This window comes from Lasioglossum baleicum, chromosome 2, assembly GCF_051020765.1.
Source record: "Lasioglossum baleicum chromosome 2, iyLasBale1, whole genome shotgun sequence".
NCBI classification, from domain to species: Eukaryota; Metazoa; Arthropoda; class Insecta; order Hymenoptera; family Halictidae; genus Lasioglossum; species Lasioglossum baleicum.
The window spans coordinates 10,909,991-10,934,867 of NC_134930.1; the positions used below are offsets into that span (position 1 = coordinate 10,909,991).

Genomic DNA, 24,877 nt, shown 5'->3' on the forward strand with positions numbered 1-24,877 from the left:
AAGTGGGTTTCAGTAGTCAAAAACGCTGGATAAAAGATAGAGCTAGGGCGCTATCGCTCTCAAAAGCCCTATTTTTTCGCTTCCGAGGCGTAATTTGCATTATTCGAAGCACACAACTGCGCAAGTAGCTACGTTCATAGCTACAGCAATGCAAATTACGCCTCGTAAACGTAAAAGTAGGACTTTTGAGGGCGACCGCGGCCTAGATTGATCTTTCATCTAGCGCTTTTGACTACTGAAAAACCCTATCTATGTATTATCGAAAAATGAGAAGGCGCATCCTGCACCCTCGCAATCCTGGCAACAAGTCTACCCCTTAATGTGTCCCTCACGTGTCAAATTGAAGCAATCGTAAAACATCAAATGAAATGAAGCGATAAGTAATTACATTCCTAATTACTTTATAATACGTTGCTCGCATATTCGCCCTTGTTTTGTTTCGATCTTATCGTTCTTAGCTTTGTCTCATGACGAAGAGTATTAATTGTTAACTTAATTGTTAACCGGATGACAGACCTGTTTCGCAATTATAAACCTGATGTTGCTTAACCATTCAGAGCTTTGTGTACCAATTGTTTAAAATACATTTTTAAGATATACAGTGAGCCACCAAAGTATTCGAACGCCCTTTAAAACAGAATAACTTTTTTACAATTGTACCAAACGACCTGATTATTCATAATCAATTAGAAGCATTGGTTTATCAAATGATATGCAAACAAGATTTTCCAAGAATTATAATTTACAAGGATACATGCAAAAGTAAAAAAGGCAGTTTTTTAAAACTTTTTTGTTTGAGCCCTTAAAGAAAATTCAAAGAATATATTTTGTAGATTTACAGTAGTTACACACGTGCTGAAAATTTCATCGAAATCGATTAACATACACACGAGCTACAAGCGATTAAAAATTGTGAAAATCGTAGTTTTACACGACTCTTGATCTATTTCTGCTTAAAATCCACAGAATCGTACATCTTTCGATGCGTGTCGTTTTTTCCTGCGTCAACCGTCAAAAGTTATTCTGTTTTTAAAGGGCGTTCGAATATTTTCGTGGCTCACTGTATCTTGAAGACCCATTAGTGTTTCCGTTGTTCCTATTGTAACAATTTATACTTTCGGTTTAATCTCCAAAAGTTGAGAAGTTCGTTCGTAATTTTAAGTAACGTAGTAGGAAAAACCAGGTCCTGGTGTGGGGTTAAACCTTCCTCTTTGTTAAGTGATTTCACAATTTTGTTGTGTTACTATCATTATCATTTGGACTTGTAGTATGCTGTGTTAGGTCCTTGTTTTCGAAACAGACGTTCATATAATTAAATTAAAGTCACGTCCAGTACTACAGATAATAGAGGGTCAGCTGAATTTCACTTAATCGGGCATACACGATTCAAATATTGTTTGAATAAATGGAGTTGTACATTTCATTTCGCTCTATCATTCGTCGAATTCCTAAGAATTCTCGTCCACGAGCTCTACGATTTCGTTTATGAATCCGGTCGGCTATCTTGCGCTCGCGTCGCCCTATCTTTAGGGCGCTGGGGAATTAAACGATCTCGTAGATGGCCAGCTGGTGTAGTAACGAGTGGTAGGCGTTTCGAATATGTTGGGAATAAAACTGCGGCAGCCGAGGCTGGCTCATTAAAGTCTCCAGAGCGACGTGTTCACGGAGACACAGAGCTGGTTTCCTGGATTAAGACGTGCACTTGCCGGACGTCTAATCGCTCGCGTGCGGCTTGTAACTGGGCCCTATCTATCCTTGCCCGCGCGGAATACCTGTACCGATTGATCGAGTCGAGATAAAGAGCTGGTCGGTCGAGAGAGCCGGCCTTCGACAGTCGTTCCAAATAGCGAATTGCTGTCGTTGAACAGAGAGCAGAGCGTGGGTGCCTGGGACACACACAATACACGCTCGATTCGCTCGGCGCGGCGTGGCTTCTGGTGTGACGCGCCCGCGTGTTTTCGGCCAATGGCGAAAAGAGAGGAGGAGAATTCGATCGGGAAAAATTCGTCGAAAAATTCGATGGAAGGTTGGCAGCTCGCTCCGAACCCGGCTACCGGTCGCTTGTCCGCGGATAGTTATTGAAATTCCGCCTTACCCCGTACCATTTTCCACGGGGGATGTATTCGGATCACGGCATACGCCACGCTCGCCGAGCCGTGTTATATCGGTGTTCACGGCAGATTGGCGACCACGGCTGCAGACAGGTAGAACGGCCCGACGAGTCATTAAGCGAGCCAATAACAAACTCGTGATCCACATAACCCTTCGTTATGTCCGCGACCGCTATTAGCCTATGGGGGCCGGCAATCATTCGGCCGCGCCGGCCACGACGGGTCGTTTCGTAACGCGTCGGGACGCGGCGCGAACTCGTTATTTTCTTTGCCTTCTTCCTGCCCAGGTCCCGGAGATTTATTCCCATACCCCTCCTCTCTTTCCCCCTCTCGCGCTATCTCTTCTTCTTTTCATCTTCTATTTTGCCTCTCTTCTCCTTTTTCGTTCTCGCCACGACCTTACGTAACGTCTTCCCTGCGCCGCACAGAAAAAATCTTGCGCAAGATGAAAAATTTTGATCGTCTGAGCTATCGGAATATATGAACAACGGTGTACCAGTTTTATTTTTCTTATTTATGTACTCGTGTAGCGTTGTTATATGTATATTTTTCTCTTCGCCCGTTTCTGAAATATCGCTCGGCTACTGGGATCATTTATATGTGTCGAAGATGTGTCAATTTTTTCTTTACAGCCACGTTTTAGACAGGTATACGTTATCAAATAATATAAATGTTATCGGCGCACTAGTTCGATCATTGAAATTTGAAAGCAATTTTGCAAATTATCACATTAACCTCGACGTATCGATCCTAATTTAGATAATTTTGAAGAAATAATTGCGTCGGTAAAATATTGTAAATTATAATGCCAGATAAAATATGTTGAATTAAATATTCAATTAAGGAAACTATTACCCACTTGCTTTGTGAACAAGAATTTTTATATTCTTTGAAAAATGCCGGTTAATAAGACACTGCGGCACACGTGAGGTATACATTATATTTTTCATCAATTTTCGTCAAGCATTGTTCAGCAAAATTGATACAGTACTACAAAATGTATTTTTAAAATTTTCAATATAGCCGCACATAAAAAGTTCGGAACAACAACTTTTAGTATTTTCTCTGTAATTCCAGCCATTTGTAATCTTTCTAAAGATTTCGGTTTCACGTCATGTAGTAAACTAATTGTTCTAACACCTAAAAAAAAACTTCCATTCGTATGGTCCAGTATTAATAAGAGTCACTGTAACTTACCTGTGTTCAAGATCTTGATAAACGTAATTACTTTTTTTCTGTACAATTGTTCTCATTCGAAACTGAAAACACAAAATATTCAAATAAAATAGTACCGACGTTTTAATAATGAATGCTCTGCGATGCGATCGATACAATTCAATTCTACAGAGTCTTTTAAGTTTTTGTCTTATTCTCGGTAAAACATTTTTTTTTTTAATTAGTTGTCATCGCATTACAATCTTTTCGAGAAATTAGTCTGAATTTGATTTCATAAAAGTCTGATTTCTTGTGCCGTACGATCTTTTCGATTTTTTTGCTACTAAGCTTTTTTGGCAATGACTATGCAGGATACTCCCGAACCATTTGTATCTGGAGCACGGCGAATATTCTTTTTGGATAAACGCGGCTTATGCGATCCAGCGTCTGCGGATGAATAATGGAGACACGAAAACGATGAGAGTTACATAAATTCTCGACGGTTGGTAGATAGGAAGCCGGTCCGAAGTGACGTCGTTCCGTCGCCGCGAACAAAGTTGTCCATCACGGGACACGGGACGTCTCGTCCCATGTCAGGCAACGAGCTACAAGGAAAATAATAAATATTACTATGCCGGTGACTATTCGCAACGCTGTCGCGCATTTGTCAAATCGGTTCGATGCTTTGGAGGGCCATAGTCTCCCGTGTCGCGATTACGCTACCGTCGTCGGTGCACTTGCGAGAGACCCCGTGTGTTCGCCAGCTTCGATAGGATTTACGATCGTTCCACGTTACTTATAGCTGGCGGCTTTATTAGCATGATCGGTCGCTCGGAGGATAGATTATCCCGTGAAACCGGATCATCCTTCGGCCGGCAATCCGATCGTCCGGCAGCTATGCACCGCAGAAGGACTCGTTCCGAGTCGTACACGACAGTAGTCCTCTTCCGTCAGGACTCTCGACGATGCTATTTGTAATTTGCTACGAGGGTGCCTCGGTACGACCGGTTCTGAATTCCTACGATTCTCTTACTGTTCGCCGATACACCGTGCGCTCTGACTCTCTACTCGCTCGTGATTTAGGACCAGGTCTGAACACTTGCTGAAACAAATAACGAATCTGTAATGCATTAAATGCGGAGCTTTAAACGGTTCCGACGATAACTGTTTATACCCAGATAGCCTCGTACGTCCATAGGACGTCCGTTCCATGTTTAGTTTACGTCAAAACGTCCTACGTCCATTTCGGACATCCCTAGGACGTTCGCAAGACTTCAATATCGTAGTTCTAGGAACGTCCATTTTAACAACGACATACAATATTTTATTTCATATTAAACTTTTATTAGTTAAATTCAGAGTTAGACTCTCCCAGCTATCTCAATCTCACATATAAACATAATACATATTCAGGTACATGGTGTACACTACCCTCTGAACAAGTATACATTATACATATTATAGTGTACACTGAGAAAAAAAAGTAGTTACTTCAATAACACGCGTGGTATTGTAATTTTTTTACTTCGATGAATATCAATGTATTCTTTTCAATAGTATGAAATTTAGAAGCAAATCGTGATGTATTTGAATTGTCTATCATGAAATGATTGAAAATATTATTCGATTCAATACCGTACATTATTATTCGTAATATTTCTTTTTTTTTCCTTCAATCAGATATGTTAAAAATTTGATATGTTGAAAATATGACAAAAATTTGAGAAATGTATTGATTTATACTGGAATTGGTTTGAGGCCATATCTTATTTTTTTGAAAACATTGATGGTCAAGCTATTCGCTTATATGATTGGCGGAAATGAGTTTTGCTATTGAAATTCAATAGTATTAAATATTAAAATAAGTTCATATGATATTGGCACTATTCAATAGTACATCTTATTGAATCAACATATATTTTTTTTGTTTCGACAGGATTTTTTTCTCAGTGTACAGGTTTAGGAGCATAACTTTAAATCGGAATAACGTTTTTATGAATGGACCAAACGACTTCAATTTCTTTGTAAGGCTAGAAGAATTAGTTTAGTAAATGACGTCTAAAAAACATGTTTTGAAAATACATAATACTTTCCCCATCCGCGGTTTCAACTATAATTACGAGTAGGAAGCGGATCTTTATGCAAAATAAAAATGTTCCACCTGAATTTGCAACACACTGGAATGAAATAGAAAATTTTCTGTCTTAATATGTTTGATAGATTAAAAATAATTCAACAGTATTTTGAAATTCATCTAATGCTGTTACCGTTTGAAATTGCACCTACTCATTTTTGCCATAAATGTATAAAATCCGCTGTCTAATCATGAGAACTCGATTGCTTCCGAGTGGCACTCGAAATCGACGAAACGAGTCACGGACATCGAAATCGCCTGATTACATATTAAGTGTGATCGCATCCCTGGTCATCGGAGATAAAGGTTTCGGGTTATTATAGGGGACGCCAAAGTGAGAGACGTCTCATGAATGTTTCATCGTTAAATACAATATAACGCGAGAAAAGGCCGCGACGTCTGGCAGAAGGGGTTCGAACGATATCCACCGATTTCGTCGAACGTTACGAAGCGATCTCCGGGTGACTGGTTGGAAACGGTAAGAGGACTGACGGCGCGATACTACTTAAGAAGTCATCGTACATCGGTGTAATTTCTCCGCGGAGTGACTCGGCGGATTCTTTCGCCTCGGAAGAAACCAGTTTCTTCCGCGCCATCGGAGCTCGTGGCCCGATCTCCCTCCGTTGAGTCGTAACAGGAGAAATATCGAAAGGTATTCCTATCGAAAAATTCGTGCTCGACAAGGGCGAACGCGAGCGAGAGGGAGAGCGAGTAGACAAGAGCGAATATCGCTAGCGAGCGAGCGAACGACTCACCCGATTGCCGTGCGACGGTATTTACTGCTTCGTAAGTTGCTTGTCGGTAGCAAGACGCCTTGAAAACCCTCAGGAAAACCTTGTTAATTAGACGTCCAAAGTAAAGCGCGAGACGTAAGGCGGCAGCGGGCTCGGAGAAGAGAAATAGCGGAGACGTTCTCAATGCCGGGACCCCATAGACATGACTTTAATTCCGGGAAGAAGAGCGACGTCTTCGAGGGAAAATCTCCACCCCTCTCCCTTTGCTCTCCATCGGGAGAAGGCTCGACGTCATCCTCCTCGTCGTCTTCGTCCTCGTCGTTCCCCTCGTTTTGAATAGCACGCATAATGGCATTCAACTTTGGGTCTCCTTTTGAAAAAAATTGTCGCCAGTAAAATCGCGAACAATAGACGGTATCGCATGTGATTATAAATTACACCGCTTGGATCAGGTCCCGCGGAATCTACACACGAGAACGTGACCTCCGCGAGGTGAACACTATTTTCCACCGGAAGATGCTGTTGGCATATCGAACGTCGTGAGCATTTTCCTTATGTTTATGTCTATATAGTAGGGTAACTGTACTCTGTACCATTACTGCGGTATCATGCTTCGATCGTACTTTATTTTAATATTATTCCTAATTTATCACGAAATGATAATATGTGTAAGCATCTTATTGAAGCGTGTTCTGAACACAAAAAAAACGGTGGTCCTCAAAACCAGGGTTTGAGGGTTGCCAGAAATGTTTTATCCAAATCTAGAAGAAATAGTGAAAACTACAATTATGAATATATGAGATAGGCTCAAAATATAGGAGTTCAAGTAAAAGAGGTACACAGCACATTTTAAACTTTTTTATTCAAACGAAGATGATTTTTTATTCAAATATGATATAGGAGATCAAGTTCTCAAATATATGTAGAAGACTCGTATCAAATATGGAAGATCTGGCAACCCTAAACGTAAGATAATATTAAAAAATACAATTGATAGCATTTTGTACGTATTACTGCTCCTCCTTCACTGTAATGTAAGTAATGCTGAGCGCTTAATTTTTTTTTTGTTTAAATGGCAAGAGAAAGTTTCTTTTCATATTTTTACCAATAACAAAATTTTCCCCTACGAAATTTAAAGCAATATGAAGAATGTACAATCATGTGAACAACAATCCTTTGGTGAGCGAGATGGAAGAAAAATGGTCCTTTTTTTAACCTTCTTTGCTGAATGGTTTCTCAAATCCTGAGATTATAAAAATATGAGAATGATTGACAATTTTGCTTGCCTCGTCAACGAGAATACAATCTCATTGAATTGTACTTTATTTAGGAATAATATTTATTTTTACGTATTTTAATCTCATTGGAAAAAAATACCGCACAGTAAACCGTACATTTATAACAATTGGTACATTTACTCTAAATTGTGATTTCATTAACACCTTTCCCCTATTTCGATCATAGAGGCAGACAACGTTGTTGATAACTATTCTGCAGATCTTTATGCAAATTCTCATTTTTATACGTTATTTAATCAAAGTCAGGATTAGGTAAACATTTTCTTTGTCCACTGAAAAATGCCTCATTGTAAGAATAAAATAAATATGTTACTAGTTCTTGTTGATATAGTATACGATTCGGCGTTGCTTTAAAGTGTTACTAAGTTATTAAAGTTAAGTAAGTCGTGCCATATTTCTTCGAGCTATTTAGACTTCTGCGTGTCTGTGATTTGATGAGAATATACAATATAATTATTACTAAAATCAGTCGATGTAATATATAACAGGCAAAAAGATCAATTTGTTTAGAATTTTGACTTAGAACATTTTGATAATGAATAATGTTGTCCACAGTACTGCTAAATGTACACTTGTAATTTCCAAACAATAATTAATAGGAAAATGATGAGAAATCAGTGTACTCTTCATTCGAAAATGGACTGTTTTAATATAAAATTGTCAACTTGTACGAATGATTCTAATAATTTGATCACCCACCATAGAAAGATTATAAAAAAAAGTATAAAAATCGCGAAGCGTTATTTTACGACTCAATATGATGGAAATGCGATATGTTTCACAAATGATACCGGTCTGCTGCGTCGTTATATTTTCGAAGATTAAACCGTCCCATAGCCCCGTTTTTCAATTCTTCGGCGTTTTCAAACCTATCCGATGCAAACCATTGTTTGAAATTCAACGGATAATTCCATAACTCGACGCGATTCTCACGAATTTTTTACTATTTCCTGCAAATCATCCGCGATAGCTATACGGGGCTTCCGTTATGTTCATTCTATGAATATTCATTCGCTGGTCTGGACACGGACAGCACCATTGTCATATCTTACTGTTACTCGTAACGTTTAGCGCATAAATCTCGTACTTGTGAATTTCAGCAACGTTGTTACTATTTTTTATCCGCAACAATGGGATTATTACTTACACGTCACAGTTATCGGGATTATTTCCTTCAGTTCTAATTTTTATGTTGGGTATCTTTACATGTGTATGCATGTGTGGTATCAAATAATAATATCGCTCATGCACAACAAAAACGTCACAATTCCTGTTTCTTTTTTTATTTTCTACATACCTCATGAAATCACACAAAGTATCAATATACCATATTTGATGAAAAAAATCACAATTCCAATTTTTTTAGTTTTTTTTACAATGACTAGATTTTATTTGTTTTTACTTGCAGCCACAGTTAGTTAAACTGTGGTATTTTCTGTTTGTTTTCTGTTTGTATTTTTGTATGTGTGCCGTTTTGCTTGTGCTTGAGCGCCATGCTCATTTTAAATCTAATGAGGATACTTCAGTGGCCACATGTTTCACCCTTTCATTACGAATTAAATGAAATTCGGTGCGGCCAAAAATACCATTCACACTATAATCACAATAACCGTATAATAACAAATCTGAAACGTGATGAACATTTCAAACAAAGTACACTAAATCTGTATGTTACTCCTTTCTGTTAGAACGAGATAAAATTCTTTTCTTTTGTAACCAATATTTAATAATGAAAGTAAATGTAGACAAACAAACTTTCTTTTGCCTCTCGTCAAATTATTGAAGATAAAAAAATGTATTCATTCCACCCATGAAGAAATTCATATGGTATGGGATTAATAACGAATTTTCTAATAGAATCAACACAGATACGTTCCTGGGATAATAATACATATATGGCTGATACTTAGACAGCGGATTTTACGCATTTATGACAAAAATGAGTGGGCGAAGAATTTTGAAGTACTGTTATATTATTTTCAAGCTGTTAAGCATATTGACAAGGAAAATACATTTCTACTTCACTTCAGTTTGTTACAACTGAGGTAAAAAATTTTTATTTTACATAAAGACCTGTTATCTATTGATAATATTTGCTATTAATACGTTGGACGTCACGGGGGTCATCGATCACCGACGTTATGGAATTACTAAAAAGTGATTGTCATAAAATTAATGTCACTACATATCAGTTTATTAATTGCTGAATTTAACTTGATTATAGTGCACGGAAAGAACTTCAAGATTAAGTAACAACAAATATTATTAATAGACTGTGGATTTTATGCGCTTATGACAAAAGTGGGTAGATGCAATTTGTAACAGCGAACAATGTCAAAGAGTTCAAGAATGTCAACTTATCGCCGCCTGAATGTAAGAGCTAGGTAACTTAAAATTCCTTATTTTAGAGAAATTGATGAAACAGTATTTTAAAGTTTTAAGATTATGGTAGGTAGACCATTATTTTAAACATAATGCCAATATCTGCTTATATTTCTTTATTTTAAGTGGAACAATACATGAAAAAACATCATTTTGGATTTAAAAAATTTTTAAAAAGTCGAGTTGCTCATGTATGACATAAATAGAAATTTGTATTTATTTTTTATCTACTTTGAACACTGCTCACTAGATGTCGTAGATTACTTTGATAGGTTACCAAGTTTTTACATTATATTCTACTTGATTTCTTCTTTAATACGAAGTAGATAACTCAAAATGTCCAAATTTCAAGTTACCTAGTTCGTACATTCAGGCGGCGATATATATTATTTTCAATATTTTAAAATTATTAACACGATAAATAAATTGTCTACCTAGCTCCTGCACCTTGTAATTGACGCACGCAAAGATTTTGCACAAAGACTCGCAGTGTAATTATTAATAACGCTGCTGAAATACGTGACAGCTGCATAAAATTCGCACGGTAGTTAACGTGTTAATATAAAGCAATATTTTACTTGAACGTATACAAAGGCACGAGAAAGACATCAACACAAGGAGACGTCTTTGTACATCAAAGGACTAATGTAAAATCGCTGTAATACAAAGCGGCCCTGTCATGAACAGCCCCTAAGAAATGGTAGAAGAAGTCGTACAAAGCGACAATCGAGTAGAGAAATGAATGTTGATAAATAGTCTAGCGAATAGAGTGTTGAAAAATCCATCGACGCGAGATAAGCAATACGGAAATGCGTAGCAATATTATTAACGATCCTCCGCGCGTTGAACAGGTAACGAAGGATAAGCAACGGCGCTCTGGCATAACAGGTATTGCCAACAGCTGATCATAGTTAAAAACGAGTACGCTATGCAGGGGTCATCTTCCCGTCGAGAATAAATTAAAGGGGAGTTTAAAAGAGACCGTGCTGGAAAAAACGACGCGCCTCTTAATTTAAACGTCGGACAGGATTTAATTACCCGTTTTTTCACTTGCTTAATCTGTCCGTCCTCGCGCGTTGCCGATTTACGAGCGTGCCGATGGAAGTGGCTGTGCGCTATCGCTGTGCCGGAAAACGGCCACGACGGACACAAAAGAGGGCAGTGGGGGCGTCCTCTATAATAATTGTGTGGGGTGAGATCGCTGGCCGGTAGTTAGGTGGGGCAACGAGGTGAAAAAAGGGTCGTAGAAAGAGAGAAAGTTAGAGGCGGAGAAGGTACAAATCGGCCGTGAAATCCAAGATTCGAGCCCACCGGTTCTCCCGACGGAGGCGACGAAATGAAGAGTCCTCCTTCCCTCGCTCGTTGATATGATAAACACCGAAAATGACAGCGGCATCCAACCCCCGCGTCTCTTTCTTCCTTTTTCCTCCCCTCGCTCTCTCTCTCTCTCTCTTTCCCGTCTTCCCTGGGCTCTTCGAGTTAATCACGTCAGGCAGGCAGACCCTCTGATTAAAACGGGCCTCCATCCCTTCTTATTATTATTGTTATTAGAGGAACTGAGTGCAGGGCACTCGGGGAATCGCGCCGGATAGACGGGATAGCTCTCCTGCTGGTGGTGCGTGTACGTGAACACGTAGTTGCACGCGCGCGAGCGCGCGGGACAGCAGTGTATGCACACTTCCTAATCGTCAGAATTTTCGACATTATTAAATGGCTGACGAGACTGGGAATGAATCTTGTTTCGTCCGTTCCTTAATTAACTTTCCTCGCCGCGCTATTAATCGTCCCGGCAAATATATATCGTTCCCGACCGACTAGGACTAGACTGTGTTGCGTCAATGAGTTCGCTGCCCCTCTCCCGGCCCGGCCGACCGGCCGTCGTCGCGAGGAAAGCGATTCGCGATTTATTCCCGTGCCCAGCGCCGCTTTCATTTGTCCTCTGACAGTTGCGAAACGATGTCTACTTTCAGACTAATACTCCGACGCCGGAACGTCGAAACACTGCTGATCAAATTATTATACAGGAGACTTCTCTATAGGGTTGCTATCTATAAAATCGCGAACCGAGGACGAACGGCATAAAAACCCCGGACTCTTTTTCGTCTGAAACTCGAACACTTTTTACTACTCTTATTATGAAGAAAAGTTTTGGATGGGAAATTCGGGCAAAAATTATATATTTATTACGATAATTATCAGTAGAATCATTTTTTAATTAGTTATTCCGAGGCTGTATATCACGGCGCAGCGTTCACTCCGAATAATTTTAATTTCGTCAATTTTAAAGTGTCCGGTTTTTCAAGAACAAGTCCGTAAAGAGGACACTTGGGGCTGTATCCCCATTTTTTCAAATTTTTAAAACGTTCTCTGCTATGGGAACATTGCAATTCTTTAAAATAATTGTAAAATAGACGGTGAAAAAAACATTTGTTTTTCAAATGACAACATTTTTAATATAGATACTCTTATGTTTTCACTGTAAACTCCTAAAAACTCATTCTCCTCGGTTCTTCAGTTTTAGTCTTATAATTTAAATGATGTTGCAAAATCAACCATATTTAAGATACAGTAGGACCTCGATTAACCTGTTTGATCGGGAGACAAACAATCCGGATAAATTAAGGCCCGATGGATAATCGAGACCCGAGGAAATAATTAAAATGTAAGTTATATTCCAAAATAAATTTTTTATTTCTAAAATTTCCATTCATAATATCATCATCATATTAAACGCATATTTGTTTATAATCGGGATCCGGTTAATCGAAATCCTACTGTATCGAAACATTTTTTGAGATTCGTTCATAGGTCACTAAAGACTACGACATATTCAAATTTTAGCAAAATCTGAAACAGTACTCCAAAAAATGTCCGATTTCATGTGCAATGATCCTAGTGATAGCGGAAAAAGTGTGAGGGAATAACATTGAAAAACCCGGACTCAAAGAAAATCCACCGGACGTCCCCGAACGCACTAAAAAGTAGGATAAATCCGGGGAGAACCGGTTGGATGGTAAACCTACTTCCCTGTAACATGTCAGTGATATTACGACTGCTGTTTTCACATAACGCGATCTCTCGTAAACACCGCTCTATTATAAGTTTTTAGCATTTTATTATCTATTTCATACAGCTAATATATTTCGCGTGTAATACCTTATTGGTCATAACCGCTTTCAATTTGTCAGGCATGGAATGTACTATGCTCTTTCGTAATTTTTGCATTTATTTAATTCCATTCCAAGAATTGCAGAAATAAGAAATTGAAAAATGTATCAACTTGCCCTGGTCTGCCGTACGTCAAACTATTATCTTTGTCAAAACTATTTCATCATTATTGTAAGATTTAAAGGAGTAGACTCGTTTCCAGGATTGCAAGGTTGCGGGATTCGCCTTTTCATTTCTCGATAATACAAACACGGGTTTTGTCACTAGTCGAAAACGCTAGATAAAAGATCGATCTAGGGCGCTATCAAAAACACCGTAACTTTTCAAATATTGGACTATGCGATTTGAACTTTTTTGGAAAGCTAGAGCAATTAGTTTACTACAGGATGTGAAAAGAAATTTTTTCAAAAATTGCATTTGACCGGAATTCTAGAGGAAATACTAAATGTTGCATTTTACAACTTTTTTATGCGGGCGTATATTGAAATTTTGAAAAATGTGTTCTGTAGATCTGTGTGGGTTATATGCATTGTGAAAGTTTCATCGAAATCGGTTGTTGCGGGGAAAAATGACAGTCATTGAAAGATGTAAGAATTCTTAGATTTACTGCTGTTATAGGCCGAAAATCGTGAAAATCTGCCATTTTTACCATTTTTAAACGCTTGTAGCTCGTTGCAACGTCGACCGATTTTGACGAAATTTTCAGGATATGTTTAATTGAAACAGATGTACAAAACGCATTTTTTAAATTTTCAATATAGGCCCACATAAAAATGTTGTAAAATGGATGTTTTTGTATTTTCTCTACAATTCCGACCAATTGCAATTTTCGAAAAAATTTCTTTTCACATCCTGTAGTGAACTAAGTGCTCTAGCTTCCGAAAAAAGTTTGAATCGTATAAACCAATATTAAAAAGATCATCGCGTTTTTTAGAGCGTCCGAATATTAATGGGAGTCACTGTACATGCACAGTTGTATGCTTCCGAATAATGCAAATTACGCCTCGTAAATGGAAAAATAGGACTTTTGAGGGAGATTCCGCCCTAGATCGATCTTTTATCTAGCGTTTTTGACTACTGAAAAACCCCGTGTTTGTACACATTACAATGAGGAGGCGAATCCCGCACCCTTGCAATCCTGGAAAAAGGAATCTACCCCCTTAAAGCCATAGTAAAGTAGGTCATTCGATTCGTTTTGACAACTAGCTACAACGATATGTAATAAAAAATACATAGTGTCATAGAAAAAATTTAGGTGACCATAAGGCGTCCGCCCGTGACAGCCGTGACGAAACAAGGAGAAAACAATGGATCTCATAATTAAAAAATTAACAGTGTATAAAGTGGTATAATGTGTTAAAACTCTAGTTGAAGTTCGGAAAACAAATAAAATTACATCTTAACTATTAGAATAACTATTATATCTTTTATGTGCATAAAAGAAATTTGCAAATGTATCCTCAATAGTAAAAGATAACAATACATATTTTTTAAATAGCATTGTTAGATACGGCACAACACGATTTATAAGAGAATTATTTAATGAAAGCCATTGTAGATTATATTATACATGTATCGTATAGATTATATTTTGCAATAATTTCAATATTTCCTGGCTAAATGTGATTTCATACATCTGGATCATTATCAAAATTGAATTTTGTCCAACTGGATCGTGGAAATAGCCCACCATGCGCTGTATCACTCGCACGAGATTCGCATAAAAATCGGTTTGCGTGACACGAATACGTTCCCTTGTCGGTTAACGAGGGGACACTAGAACACTAGCGGCCTCATCTCCGGCTGCTGACTCATTTTCGGGAAGCTGCGAGATCGCGACTGCGGAAAAGATTAACTTGTATCGATCGTTCGCGGTGAAGTCGGGGATTATAAGAGCAAACGTAGCCGCGCGTGGTCGTCGGGGACAGATAAGCGAGGAAGGATTGGCGGTTGGTTTAATATTCCGCTTTGTCCGCTTCATTAGCGTGGCACAAAAGTGGCTTAAAATAATTGAGTCTACGCCGGGTATAATGCCTATTCTGATGTTCCATTGTCGGCCGGCTCGGGTTCTTGATTCGCGCGGCGCGTTATCAATGGCTGCTTATTTCCTTCATTGTGATCGCGCGCGCGGTCCCTTTGTTTTTGTTTAATTTTTCAACCCCTCGGATATCTTTCGACCACCGTAGACGAGAGACCGTGTACGGATCAAACCTCCACCCACCGCGTCGGCATTCACCCCCGCCCCGCGTCGCGAACGAAAAATTCTGATTTATTATCGGCGGTTGCGTGCCTCGAGCTTTTTCACCGAAGAACGTTCTTCCACGGGATCTCGCGCGTCGAACCGGTCATTCGTCATGGACAATTCCTTAATCGCTCGGCTCGTTACACACGCGAGCCGCAACGGAGGTTCGATTCGCAAGAGAAAAGAAGGAAAAACGTAACACTTTTAGTCGCGGCTAAACGGAAGCCTCCGTCGTAATCATTAGCGACGGGGAATGCGATTGAACCGCGTCCTCGGGCATAACTACGACTGCCGCGGAATTAAAAGGGTTGCTCCACCCTTTGCTCACGCTGCGAGACTCCATTCGCGAAATCGCCGCTGCTCCCGCGAGATAAAGAAAAGAAACAGACTCTGCTCGATCTAGACTCTCGACGAAGGAAGGCTGTGCGCTTTCGAACCTTTAACGTTACCACTCGTTCGATGGTAACGAGGACAGGTTAGGGTTGAGGACCTTTTTAAAAAGAATTTAATCCTGACGCGCTCCTCTGCTAACCCGTACGACTTTCTTCGCGGCTGTATTAATTAGAAGTTCTTCAACTTTCGTAATTTCCGGAAAGATCGGAAAAATTAATTTTTGCTCTATATCTACGTTTATTTTAACCCTTAGCACTCGGGTGATGACTCAGAGTCACCACCAAACATTGTTGTACTACATATTATTCACAATTTTAGGATAATTGAGACACGAGGAAATAATTAAAATGTACATCATATTCCAAAATAAATTATTTATTTTTGAAGATTTATTTCCCTTCATAACATAATCATATTTAAACGCATATTTGTTTATAATCGGGATCCGGTTAATCGAGGTCCTACTGTATTGTCTGCATTATTAAATATGTTGGAGTCTAATTAATTACTGAACATTCAGTTTCATATCTACGAAATGAAAAGAATCATGTAGAATGGAATTATTCTAGTTCGGAGGAAATATTTAGTATACGAGTTGAAATAGTTCCGAGTGCAAAGGGTTAATATTTACACAATTAATTATGGTTTATCTCGACATAAAAGAAAGGAATAATGTCCACATTTAGTACATTCTGTTCGAAATCTTTATCAGAAGTGGCAGTTTTTATATACTGGAAGGGGTTAAGCGGTTGAAATGTGTCTGAATATTATAACGTGAAAGCGCGACAGTTCTTTCTATAAAAATGAAAAATACAAACAATTCATTTATTCGTTTCATGACGGATTAATAATTAAATCGATTATTCATAAGTTCTTTAGCAACGTCGAACAAATATTTCACGATCGTACAAGCGATTAGTTCGAGGAAAATCTCGAAAGTAGACCGTTAATCATCGGCTGGGACGCGAATTACACGTGCAAGCCGTTTCGCAGCTCCGCGTCGCGTCGTCTTAGCGTGGAGCCTACAGTGTAGACCGTCGAGAAAAACCGTCGGGTGCTGGCGAACCGTGGAATCCGAATCCAAAATTAAATAAAGCATTCATAAATTCTCGACGAAGGGCGACGGGGTTGGGCTACGGCGACGTACAAGTTTACCGCTTTCCCGCGCCCAAAGAAAGTACACAACGCGGCGTTTTAATTCCGTTGTTCAACCCCCGTGAGCCACGACTTTCATCCCCTGCCACGTTTTCATTCGCCGAACATTTCTTCTCTTATCCCTCCTCTTTTTTTTCTGGTCTAATATTCTTATCCAGTGGCGCGATACCGCGGTTCGCATTTCTCGCGCTTCTTCTGGTAATATCCGAGCTACTTTCCCTCCATAAACCTCTAAGTTTATGGTAAATTGGCCAGGGATCCTTATACCTTCTCTGGCTATGTTTCTCTTCTCTCGGATGCACGCCTTCTTCGTTACGTTTCCACCCCCACACACACCCCTTTTAGCATCGCTTTGTTCCGACCGCGTTTTCCGTGCAACGTGCTCGCGTTCAAGGACGTTGAAAAACCATTGTTCCGTTTCCCCTTTCACCTGTCACGTCTTCTAACGGCTGCTCGCTTTTACGAGAAATACCTGGCAAGTTAGAGAGACTCTTTGCTCCTCGATTCGTTGGAGAATGCCGGAGAATGATTCGTGAATGCGAACGTACTGACGTTGTTCTCCTTCATTTTTCAATTTTATCGGAAACACGGTTTCCCCAAAAATACATTTTTGTGTAGTCAAACGGGGAACTTTGGAGAGTAACATTGTTGAAGGACGTTTGAAGGGCAGACGTTGCGCATGGTGTAATTTGCTTTTGTGTCTGCTAAAATACTATTTAAAAATATAGAAAAGAAATTTTTTAAAAACCACGCTTATATTAAAATGCATTAAAAAGGAGAAAATAATTTTTTTAGATATTAGTCACTATAAATAAAAGCGTGGAGCGCGAAACTACGTTGACGTAATCTTCGTAGGCGCTCCACGCTTTTATTTATAGTCACTAATGTCTAAACAATTATTTTCTCCTTTTTAGTGCATTTTAATATAAGCGTGGTTTTTAAAAAGTTTCTTTTCTATATTTTTTTATTTTCTACTTTTTAGTCTTTTTTAAATGGAACGCAAGATATAGTAATATAGGTATGAAATAGTAAGATATAGAAACGCAAGATAGAATGAGGGGATGACTCCGAGAGACGACGTCTCTTTATGGAGTCCGAAATTGTCCGAAATGGAACTGAATGAACGGAACACCACACTGATTGAGCTCCTTCGATGCGAAATGGGTCAGTGGAGTGGGGATGAGTCGGGGTGGAAACGCATAGTGGAGTAGGGAGCGCTGGCGCGCGGAGTGGGGATCGCTGAACGCGATCACGTACTACTGATCGTCACGCGATGAGGTGTGACGGTTAATATTAAAATTTTTTTTCTCGTGGGAACGCACAGTTGTTTTAAAAAATTTGTTTTTTAATATTGCATTGTCATCCAGTTCTGAGCTATGTTTAAAGTTTCAAGTCTCTAGCTCATCGGGAAGTGGTTTAAGATTCGAGTACAAGATTTGACGCATACAACAACAACTCGGCAAACTAATATAAGCGTGGAAATAAAAAGACATTGGTCACTTGGAAATTTTGTTCCTTTTATTTTGTTATACAGGATGAGTCACATAAGACAGGCCACCTGAGTAACTTCTACATTTTTGAGATAGGAAAAAATGTTTCAGGCAAAAGTTGTTTGGTTTTGAGGGGTCCATTACTTGGTGCACACACCTTTTTTTCTGATGAAGGTATTTAGGAGATTTGGAGGTCAACCTAGTTTTTTAAAATGCAATCACAAATTTTATGAACTCCCTTCGCGAGACAATTTCAACGATACAGTCATTAGGTCATTCAATATAATTTAAGGTCAGAAACATAAAAAGTAATGAAAAATACAAATTCACTGTGAATGCGTACACGTAATGGGATATTCTCCGCTATGTTTTACACTTCCATTTGCATCTTGGCAACGAATGGAAAGCTGTACCAAATCGCGATCCTTTTTAATAGTGTTTGTTGTTCCAGAGAGGTTGAGGCTCGGAGCTAAGGGCGGCTTTGAAAAATTATTCGAAGCTCTCTGAAAAATGATAGGCCGGTCTACCGAACCATTTACCAAGACCGCGGCCTCGTAAATCCGCGCTAGATTGCACGAGATTCGTGTCGGGGTTGTTTTGATGGGTGTATGCGGCCCGAGCTGATTTCCGTTGACAGGCCTTGAGTTTTCGAGTAATTAATAACGAGAAGTCGTATACACGGGCCGGGGGTGGCAGGTTAACCCCTGCCGCGACGTCGAAGAACATGGGGGCGCAAACGAAACTTACGAAGTCTCTTCGAGTGTCTCGAACGCCGCGAGGATTCTCGTTAATATACCGCCGTCCCGCGAAGCTTCTTTCTCCCCCGTTGAACTTGTCGTTAACTCGGCGTTCGGATACACGAATTCTACATTAACGAATAACATTAAGCTTCATAGACTCGGAGCAATGGTACCGCTCGACCCGCGGCCTTTCAACCAGACGGAACTTCAGTTTTTTAACATGCTTTCGTTTTTACTGATGCTGTCCGGTCTAGACACCAAAATTAGGTTCTCGCCGGGACAAGTACTTACTAATTAAAAATGTTTTATCTTCATTGCATTATATGTACATACATTGGTGAGCATGTAAATAGAAAAGAAAGGTCCAGACTAGCAGACTAAGAATGGTCCAGCGGCCCCACCCATAATTTTTATTGATATTGTGTGGAAAAGAATGATTTTAGGTTGAAAGATAACCCCCTAAAATGTTAAGTCGCTAACCTTTCATATAAGGATTCTTTGGTAAGGATGATTTTTTTTCTCGGTTGTTAATTAAGATATTCAGATTAAAAAAAAACGTAAATTACTCGAACTTACCTCCTTAATATCATATATTTTTTTCATAATTGTGATCAAATTATTAAGGGTAGAAAAAAATCATTTAATTTTTTAGGGGTGGGGATTGCAAGCAACTCTTTTAGTGACCACTTCTAAAAAATTCAAGAACAATGTTATGTTACGTATGTAATATATACAAAAGTTTCAAGATGATCGGATTGGTGGAACATAATAATAATAATATTTTTTAAAAATGGAATACTATAGTTTTTTCTTCAGAAAATAATAGCAGGTACTCAGACAAATCTAAAAAGATGCTATATGATATTCTGATATGCTGGCTGTCGACCGTCGCGTCGGTCGATGCAGAACGTAAGCTAACGATTTACAGTAACAGAACATTGTTGTTGAATTTTTTTGGAAGTGGTCACTCGGAGGGTTGCTTGCAATCCCCACCCCCAAAAAATAAAATGATTTTCTTGTACCCTTAATAATTTGATCACAATTGTGACAAAAATATATGATATGAAGGAGGTAAGTTTCAGTATTTTCGTTTTTTTTTGCATCTGAATATCTTAATTAGCAACCGAGAAAAACATGATACAGTTAAGGGTATTTACCCTCATATCATCCTTATATAAAGGGTTAGCGACTTAAAATTGTGGAGGTTATCTTTCAACCTAAAGCCATTGTTTTCCACACAATATCAATAAAAATTGTGGGAAAATATACATATGTATATATGAAGTCGTCTTAATTTTAATGCAATAGTCCAATTCTTATGATAACTATGCCTGAGCAAAGTGTTAATATGTACTCTCGTAAGTTTATTAACACTAAACCTACCACCTCCGATCTAATGAGGTTTTAGATTTTTTATTTTTCATGGGAATTGATTGAAGACAAAGTTAGATAGAGAGAGAAAGGAAAAGTAGGATTGAAAGTATGAATGAGAGAGGTGGAGAAAAAAGGGGAGAAAGAATGAGAGTGTGAGAGAGTAGGAGTGAAGGAATAAAGAGAAGACACAGGGTGAAAATAAAGAAAAGAATTGTAAAGGGAACGGGATCTCTTTGTGTATCCCGTAAGGGAATAAATAAATATACGTACATATTCCAGTATACATGGTGTTAATTTTAACTCGAGCACCTAAATTATTTTCGCTATTATTGAAAGTGAGAAAGAATGACTAAATAGGAGATGTACAAAAGTAATAATTTATTTTTTATCACTATCAGCAGCACGCCTTAAAACCATGGACATCCTATTTAGTAATTTTTTCTTACTTTCAATATGAGCGGACATAATTTAGGTGCTTGATTTAAAATTAACAGCCTGCATATTGTAATAGAAGTCGCACAAAATATAAATAAATTTTATCTTGTTATTTTTATAATACATTACACACATCAGTCACTTTTGACAGTCGGTAGGTTCAGTGTTAATCACAAGAAACCGTGTGCTATTCCATGAACGTGCAATGATCGCGTCACAAAAGCACGCGACCGTCTCATGCTGGTCGCTGACGGAGTTACCACAGCCTCAGATTCGTCGTCAAATATTTTCAGTGGATTTTGGAATCGTTTGTATGTACCTTCATATGAAAAAAATCCACCCTTCTACTCACCCTCACTCTTCAAAATCAATCGGCTCCGGAGAGATACCACCTAGCAGACATAAACGTAGTCGCAGCATAATTTTCTGGACTGCGTGAAGCGCGTGTAGATGGCCACAGTGTGTACATTCGGTAGAGTGTAAGTCTCCGAGGCTAAGGGGTAATATCGTAGAACGAGGGATGCCCTTCGCGCAAATCCCCGTGATCCTCCTTCAATGCACAGCCTGACGTCTTCAGGTTATGATAGCTTCTCGGGGTCCCGTGATACCCTCGGTTTAATATTTATAAACCAGATATACGTATACACAGTGTCGAATACCTGGGCTCCTCGGACGTAAAACGAACTGTTACATTTCTCAGGGGGCGAGAATTGACGCTGGAACGTCTCTAGAACGCGGAATACCTTTTTCCACCCCTAAATCGTACTCGCTATTATGAAAATCGCTTTGTCTACCCTCGACGAAGCTCGTTGAGAATGCTCTCGGCCGCCGATCGATCTCCCGATTTTTTATTTCGACCCTCGAAATTAACGTTGCCCATTCCTGGCAACTCGTGCGCGGATACAAGGCCGATGGGGCGGTTTCAATCTCGGAGGAACGAATTTCCGTTCGCGACTGCAGCGATCGTCGAAGGTGCCGGCTGCGCCCCCAAAGAGACTCGGGTCATTTGGCAAAGTGCTACTTTGTGTCACATAAAGAAAGCAACGCGGTCCCTCACCGACGTCGCGCCGGTTATTTTGCAGTCAGCGTTTTCCGTCACCCCCGGTTCCGCTGCCTACGGAAACTTGGCCATCGAACTGCGTCTCGATTCATCGCCTTCCGATGCAATCTTTTACCGATCTTCGACCAAATGCCTCGGACTCGGTGCGATAGTTGTCGATAAGTTTGCGGCTCGTTTTGCATAGCCCGCAGAACTTGCTCCCGGTCTTAGCTGTTTAATTGGTTGCTGACGAATCGAAACGCCTGACCTACATTATTGGTCTTTGGACGGCTAATAACTGCCCCCATTTTGTCAATTTCGCAGTTTGCAGGATATTGCAATTTGAACGTGTCTCATTTTTATGGTAAAGGAAAATTGCAGAGAGAAATGTGATTTTGTTAGAGGGTAGGAAATATTTTTCTCACATGCTTCTCAAGACTGTCAATTTTTATTAGGAACACACGCTGCGACTGTTGATGTTCATCTCCACTTAAATCAGTTGTAAATCTTCAATCTTTGAAAATGTGGAACTAATTCTTTTTGCACTATGATCACAAACCTTTATCGAGACTAATAATAATACCAGAAAGAGCACCGAATATTACTCAATAGTATAACAAAATCGTCAACGAAGTTTTATAATCGTAAACAAACTTACAGAATGATTGATTATGTTCAAATATAACTATACTAGTTTAGATGATAAAGAAATGAAATCTGTGTGAAAGTGCTGCTACTTGAAAAACCCTATAAAAATTGTACGACTTACGCAGAATTTTGAAATCGACTATTTTTCGACTTTTCGGCTCAAATACCCCCTGTGCGCTGTAACGAGACTACAACAACTGTTTTATCAAACAAATGTGTACTTGTGCAAACTGTCGTTCAAGGATACCGAGAAGGGAAAGCAAAGCTCCGGAGCCTAGAGCAACGCTAAAAATATCATCGATGTCGTTCGCGCGAGGATAATACTGGTAAACGGCACTAAAAGATAAGAAGACGGTTGCCCGCTCGAAGTTGCAATGGATCGTAAAAGATTAACTTTCACATTCGCGATTTGCATATAGCGAATTCTTAGAGAGACACGTATATCTTTTGTCTGTAAATAACTGAACACCGTCTTGCGTAAAACATGACGGCGGCGGCGGCGGCGCGGCGCGGCGGTTCGATCGTTGGAGACCAATAATGGAAATTCTTTCTCCGACAAAGCGTCTCATGCCAGTTCGAACTACATTATTGTTGCGAGATCGTAATTACACGGTGAAAGGGGATAAGGATGAATTCGTTACCTCCTCCTCCCCCCTTCCCTGTTCACCCACCCGGATCCATTCATCCACCGTTGAAAACTGCTCTGCGAGAGAGTTTTCCGAAGTTCTCTCCCCGAGCGTAGTAAGCCAATGGGAGCGAGGGGCGGAAAAAAGTCGGGTAACAGCTTAATCGCTTCGGAAATGCATAGTGCGTAGTCTGGGCAATAAGTTATCCCTGGCAAGAGAAAAGATTGTCGGTGCTGGCGCGGGGTTGGGGCAGCAAATATATACAGGGTGTCTGCTCGAAGTGTGTGTAGTTGATTATCCTGGCAACTGTCAGAAATACGGACACAGTTCTTTTTTATGAAAATCCAATGGCGGAGGGCGAACTTTTTACTGAGTAGTAAAATTTCTTTTTCCTTATTGTTTCACGCTGGGCCTACCACCAATGGTCGAACCACAGATCTTTTAAAGTTTAATCCCTTGCCCTACGATATCGTGTCAGACTCGTGATGAAGAATCTGAACAGAGAAATGAGGGATTTTTTATCGGGATTTAATCTGAACAGAGTCTAATAAATATGTATGTTATTAATAGACTGTGCGTGTACGGATCTTTATGCAAAATAAAAAATTTCCACCTAAATTACGACAAGCCGGGGTGAAATAAATATTGAATTTCTTGTTGAATGTGTTTAATAGGTTAAAACTAACATAGTTTAAATTCTTCAAATTTTTTTACTCTCAGAAATTAGACATACTCATTTTTATCATAAATGCATAAAATCCGCAGTCTAGTTATTAATTTTCATTATTGTTAATGTTCAGCTATTGAAGGACATATAGGCATACAATAGATATAAATTTTCTCCTTTTTTAGGAAAGTACAATCTGGAAAAAAGTTCTAATCACTGAAACCGTAAGATACGGCGTAGGACAAGGGGTTGAATACATGTATTTCAGCTTGCCATTTCTATGTTAACGCTAAACCTGCCACTGCCGGTCAAAATGACCGGTTTTATATTTTTCATTTTGCAATTATTGAAATTATGAAGTTGCTTACATGGAAATTGAACAATGAATTTCTTTGTCCAAGCACATATTGTGATAAAAATTGCACAACATACAAATTAATAGAGCCTTGTAACTTTTATAAGCTGTAAATATTGTGGTAGTGCTCGGTGGGTTTAGTGTTAATGGTCGGTTGGTTTAGTGTTAAGTTAGTTCGTAGAAAAGTCAAAAATTGAAAAACGAAAGTGACATTGAAAAACTTTTTCAGAAAAGTTTATGTATACATACATATACAAATACATACATAAATTTATTTTCTAAGATAGTTTCAAAATTTCAGTATTTTGTCACAATCTAATACATTTGCAGAAAATTCTGCTGTCACATCAGAACGCTAAGACGGTCACGTAGTTTAATAATAATTAATATTTAGAAAGATCCCTCTTAAATAATGTCCTAAACAATGTCTTAAATAATGTCAATGATTGTTTCGTCAAATAAAATGCCAGAAATAATTAATCGAGAAAATTCCGGAACTGATTTGATGGCAGGCTACCCTTAGTTTCTCTACGGAAGCTTTTCTTATCCTCTGAATGGCTCCGAAATAATTGACTCGCATACACTTTCATACTTAGCGCGGACACACTGTATATCGAGTCGGCGGGATCAGGGATAAGAGGTGGAAAAAGGGGAGGATGGTTGGCGAGGGGCAGCCAGTCCGTCGAGCGTCGTTAATTTATGGACTTATTTTTCCCGGCGTGCGGTCGCAA

General features: G+C 39.1%; 1 protein-coding gene across 8 annotated transcripts in view; it reads left to right on the forward strand.

The window, feature by feature from the left end:
• Positions 1-24,877, forward strand: part of LOC143218411 (uncharacterized) — a 641,385-nt gene that overhangs the window by 170,913 nt on the left and 445,595 nt on the right. The gene's annotated exons all lie outside the window — the stretch shown is intronic.